Source organism: Grammomys surdaster, unplaced genomic scaffold, assembly GCF_004785775.1.
Source record: "Grammomys surdaster isolate TR1022 unplaced genomic scaffold, NIH_TR_1.0 1136, whole genome shotgun sequence".
NCBI lineage: Eukaryota > Metazoa > Chordata > Mammalia > Rodentia > Muridae > Grammomys > Grammomys surdaster.
In genome coordinates, this window is record NW_021605555.1 from 1,373,086 (window position 1) to 1,378,989 (window position 5,904).

The window sequence follows — 5,904 nt, forward strand, 5'->3', positions numbered from 1 at the left end:
CAAGATGTGGCCTGTTTTAGAAAAGCTTCTGTATAGTTCTAAGTAGAATGCTTATTCTTTGGTGTTTGGATAGAATGTTCTTTAAATATCTGTTCAGTACATTTAATGTATGATGTCAGCTAATTCTGATGTTTCCCTATTTATTTTTGTCCAGATGAGCTGTCTATTGGAGAAAGTGAGATTTTACTATTAAGCATTACTATTTACTATTAAACATTACATTTACTATTAGTGGATAGAAGTTAATTAATCTGTGTTTTTAGTTCCAGTAGCTTTAGATTGAAGATTACTTGTCAGATATTCAGATAGTGACGCTTGCTTCCTGGTCTTATTTGACTGGATAAACATTTGTTTATCCTTTTACTCAAGGCAGTGCCTATCTTTAAAACTAATATGTATTTCTGGTAGGCAGCAGATAGATGGGTTTTTGTTCCTTGGGCCATTCAGTCAATGCATGTCTTTTGATTAGAGGATTGAGGCTATTGGTAGTTAAAGTTATTATTGAGATGTGCATGTTGTAATCATTGTTTTGTGGATTTTTGTTGTTATTGTTTTTCTCAGTGGAATTTTTTTTAAAGATTTTATTTATTTATTTTATGTATATGAGTACACTGTCACTGTCTTCAGACACACCAGAAGAGGACATCAGATCCCATTACATATGGTTGTGAGCCATCTTGTGGTTGCTGGGAATTGAACTCAGGACCTCTGGAAGAGCAGTCAGTGCTCTTAACCACGGAGCCATCTCTCAGCCCCTCAGTGGAATTTTGTGTTTTTAATAATTATAGCTTTATATTTCCTTCCATGGTCTCTCTGCCATGTTCTTTCCTCTCTTAAAAAAAAAATGTTTCCTGTATTTCCTTAGGTTTTGGTTTGTTGGATTTAAATTTTTCTAGGCTGTGTCATGGAATTTTTTTCCTTTCTCTTTCAATCATGGCAGATGGTTTTGTTGAATATACTATTTTAGATTGGCTGTCATAGTCTTTTGGGACTTGAAGTGCACTGCTACAGGCTCTTCCGGCTTTCAGATTTTCCATTGAAAATGTAGCCATTATCCTAACAGGTTTTCCTTATATATAAGTTGCAGTTTTTCTCTTGAAACTTTCAATATAGTATCTCTTAAATGTATACTTAGGGTTCTAACTTTGATAAACTGTGGGGATTTTCTTTTCTAGTCTTGTCGATTTCCTGTTCTGTATGCTTCTTGTATTTATATGGGTGTACCTTTCCTTAGTTTGGGGAAATTTTCTTCCATAGTTTGGTTTACTTTTCATGGTGTCTCACATTTCCTGTGTGTTCCTTTCATATATTTTTAATGCTTTTCATTTTCCTTGTCAATTGGTGTAGGTCCTCTATTTTATCTTTGAGACCTGATAGTTTGTCTCCTGCTTGATTTTACTTGTAAGGATTGTGTGTGTGTGTGTGTGTGTGTGTGTTTAAATCCCGTCTTCATTTCAGCTTGACTCTTCTTCAATATTTTGATCTCTTTGTTGAATTCCATTCTCAGGTCTTGGTCTGTCTTTGTCATTCCCATCAGTCTTCTGTTTGTGCTCTCTTGGCATTGTTCAGGCATTTATTTTCCTTAAGCTCTTTCTTCTTTATTTTGTTGAGCTGTTTCTTTCTGTCTTTTTAAAACTCTTTGAATTCTTTGAGGAGATTTGTGATTGTTCTTTTAACTTCTGTGTCCTGGAATTCATCTAGGTGATTTTCATTAGCAAACATTTCTACAGAACTAGTAGGTTTTAGAGAGAAGATACTGACTTGATCTTTCATACTGTTGGTATTTCTGTGATGAGATTCGGCCACGTGGACTTCCTTTGTTACTTAAAAGTTTGTTTAGGATGGATTAAGTGGAAGAAGAGAAGATGTGGAGGTGGGTTAGGTCTAGGAATTGAAAATGTATTGAGTGTAATAAAGTCATGTGGGCAGAGGGATCTTGTTCTGAGTAGATAGGTTGGATGTAATATGGAAGAATCCTGCAGTTTGGTGACTAAGTAGGGAGGTTACTGGCCCAAGCCTATATAGCTCCTCCATAATGAAAGCAAGAAAGGTCAGACTAGGCTGGAGCACTGGTTGTAGACCCCAAGCTAAATCTGGTAGATTATGGAAAATGCATGAATGAAGTAATCAGGGATATGCACCAGGTTATACTCTGGAGGAAGATGTGAGAAATTTGGGTATAGAGTTGGCTGGTGGAGGCCGTGCACAATGTCTGGTGGCTGGATGTACCTAAGGTTATCCTGGAAGTTGCATATAGAGGTTGGCTCTGGCTTAGGAGGAGGTGGTGGGACTAGGTCCGGGTGTAAGTGTCCGTGATTTGCTGAGAATGACACCCCCAACTCACAGTAAGCAACAGCAAAGAGCATTTGTTCTGCAGAGAACCTGCACGCAGGAGTCCACCACAGTTTGGATTGGAAAACTTTGCAGGGTCAATGTAAAACTTGTCCTAGGGTAGGAGTGGGTGACTTTTACCTTTCTCTTGATTGGTTGGTTCTATCTCAGGGGAATAGGTCTCTTTGTGATTGGTTAAGGCTCTGGGGGACTTGGGAGACTTTTGCTGATTAACTATCTTGGCTCAAACTAGATGGTAGGTGCTTCTACAGCCCTGATTGGCTCCCCGTGAGGTTGGCTCAGGCCAGGTGGTGGGGCAGCTTCCTGATTGGCTGCCTGTGAGGGGTGCTTGTTTCTGGAATTGACTGTTTTGGACTTTTCCAGTTCTGGGAAATATAAACTTAGGCCTAGTCTCCTAAACTGCCAGTTTGCAGCCTGTCATGGAGTCAGCCTGGTTCTGGCTAGCTCTGTCCTCTCATGGACACGGCATATGGGACCTCGAGGAAGCCCAGAGGTCAGTTGCTGCAAGTGCAGGTGGCCAACCTAGACTGGAGCACTGGCTGTGGGACCCAGGCTAGATCTGACCAGTTGTGTGGGTTGCAGTGGTAGTGGAAAGTCACCAGGCTGAACCCTGGAGGAGGATGTGAAAAGTCTAGATATAGGTGGTAGAGGCAGTGCCTCAATAGTCTTTTTTTGTTTATTCATTTTTTGAGACAGATTTTCTCTGTGTAAGAGTCCTGGCTGTCCTGGAACTCGCTTTGTAGACCAGGCTGGCCTCAAACTCACAGAGATCTGCCTGCCTCTGCCTCCTGTGTGCTGAGATTGAAGGCATGTGCCACCATCACTTGACTTCAATAGTCTTTTTCAAAGGTGGCATTTTTCTACATTAGTGTATGTAGTGGGTTACATTGTGACATTTTCACACCTGTATGTAAGGTGTATTAAATATTATCCACACTTGTTCTAGCTCACTAATTCCTTAACCCTATTCTACAATAAATATCCTTCTACACTCATGTCTTTTGTTTGTTTAGATTTCCACAAATGAGAGATAATCTATAATACTTGTGTTTCTTTTTTTAAAAGAGTATTTATTTATTGTATGGATATGAGTACACTGTAGCTATCTTCAGATACACCAGAAGAGGGCGTCGGATCCCATTACAGATGGTTGTGAGCCATCATGTGGTTGCTAGAAATTGAACTCAGGACCTCTGGAAAAGCAGTGAGTGCTCTTAACCACTGAGCCATCTCTCCAGCCATCCCCCATACTTGTGTTTCTGAGTCTAGCATATTTTGCTAAACATATCTAATTGTATCAGTTTTCTTGGAAATGTTCATCTGTTCTTAATGTCTAAGTAATTCTGTATTATCTCATTCTTTCTCTTTCTCTCTGTATGTATCTATTTATGCATGTATGTATGTATGTATGTATGTATGTATGCATCTATCTATAGTCTACTTGTCTATGCATACACACACACACACGCATGGGTGAGGCTCTAGGATTACTCTAGAGGGATGCAATACATTATTTCTCTGATAAGCAGCCCCAAATAAACACATCCACACATGCACATACAAATAAAGTATACACATATGTGTAGATGTCCCTACATAACCATCAGACACACAATAATGCACATACCTAGGCCACATTCATAAACATTTTCATACATGTAAGGTACATAAAACATAGCCACACATGTACTCATATATTTGCACACACAACCCTGTCTGGATTTTATCTCTGAGTCTTCAGAGGTTGGAAGATGCCAAGAGTCAAGGAGCCTGGCAGGAGAATAGAGAAAAGAATGGGTAACTGTAAAATCCTCTTCCCTGATCTAGTGTGCTGGCTAGTTTTATGTCAAACTTATACAAGCTAGAGTCCCTTTAGAAGAGGGTCTCTCAACTGAGAAAATGTCCCCACTAGATTTGCCTATGGTGATTTTCTCAAGTAAGGATTAATGTGGGAAGTTCCAGCTCATTGTGGTAGTACCACATCTGGGCTGGTGGTCTTGGGTGCTATAAGAAAGCAGGTTGTGTAAGCCATGGGGAACAAATCAGTAAAGCAGTACTCTCTATGGCCTCTGTATTACCTCCTGCTCTCAAATTCCTGCCCTGCTTGAGTTTCTGCCATCATTCCCTTCGATGATGGACTGTAACCTGGAAGTGTATGATAAAATAAACCCTTTTCTTGCCAAGTTGCTTTCGGTCATAGTGTCTTATAATACAATAGAAACCATAACTAAGACACCCAATTATGCCTTAAATCTCAGATAGTTCTCTGGGGATTCCAGACTTGATTCTTTAAAACTTTTTTTTTTTTTTTAGGTAGGTTCTCTCTGTGTAGCTCTAGATGTCTTAGATGTTCACTATGTCGTACAAGCTCACCTTGAATTCACAGAAATCTACCTACTTCTGCCTCCCATCGGCTGTGTTTAAAGGTGTGCATCACCATGTTTGGCTATGAATCGCTAATACTTTATTCACTGTAGTGACCTCAGACTTATACCTTTCCAGGGACTGAAATTCCACAAAAACCTGAGCTTAGAATATGAGTTCTATAAGGTCCTCCTGATTTTCTCTCTTCAAGTGATTAATGGGGAATGAAGTAGTTGGGCTTCAGATTTGTATGGAGACAAACTTTTCAGACCATGAAGCTAAATAAATAAATAAGTAAAATAAAAACAAAAACACAGAGGGGATTTGTGGGAGAATGATCTGAGAGACATCCTTGAGTATCCAAGGAAGCTTCTTCTGTTTTTTTTGTTGTTGTTGTTTTGGGAGAGTTGTTTTGTTTTCTAATTCATCTCACATGAAAATGAGAATTTGTAATGAGGCTTTCAGCACACAATTTTACTCCTAGCACTGGGGAGGCAGAAGCTAGCAATTCTGATTTTGAAGCCAGCCTGGTCTACAGAACAAGTTTCAGGAAAACCAGGCTGCACAGACAAATCTGTCTTTAAAAAATGAAAAAGAGGCCAGGCAGTGGTGGCACATGCCTTTAATCCCAGCACTTGGGAGGCAGAGGCAGGCGAATTTCTGAGTTCAAGGCCAGCCTGGTCTACAGAGTGAGTTCCAGGACAGCCAGGGCTATACAGAGAAACCCTGTTTCGAAAACAAAAAACAAACAAACAAGCAAACAAAAAGTTCTAAAAACTGAAAAAGAAAAGAAAAAGAGGGCTAGAGAGATGGCTCAGTGGTTAAGAGCACTGACTGCTCTTCCAGAGGTCCCGAGTTCAAGTCCCAGCAATCACATAGTGGCTCACAACCATCTATAATGGGATCTGATGCCCTCTTCTGGTGTATCTGAAGAAAGCTACAGTGTACTCATATACATAATATAAATAAATCTAAAAAAAAGGAAAAGAAATGAGAAATAAGGGAATTTTAATTCCCTTTTCTAATCATTTTATACTCTAGTTTTGAAAATCAGTAGACACCTCAGAAGTTTTAGTAGAACAGGTGGGAAAATGTTTAGTGGCTATATTTATCTTCCTGTAATTGTTGAGATGTGGTTTTATTGCTATTGGCTTTCTCATTCTTTTTGAAAAGATATTACTTCTCCCC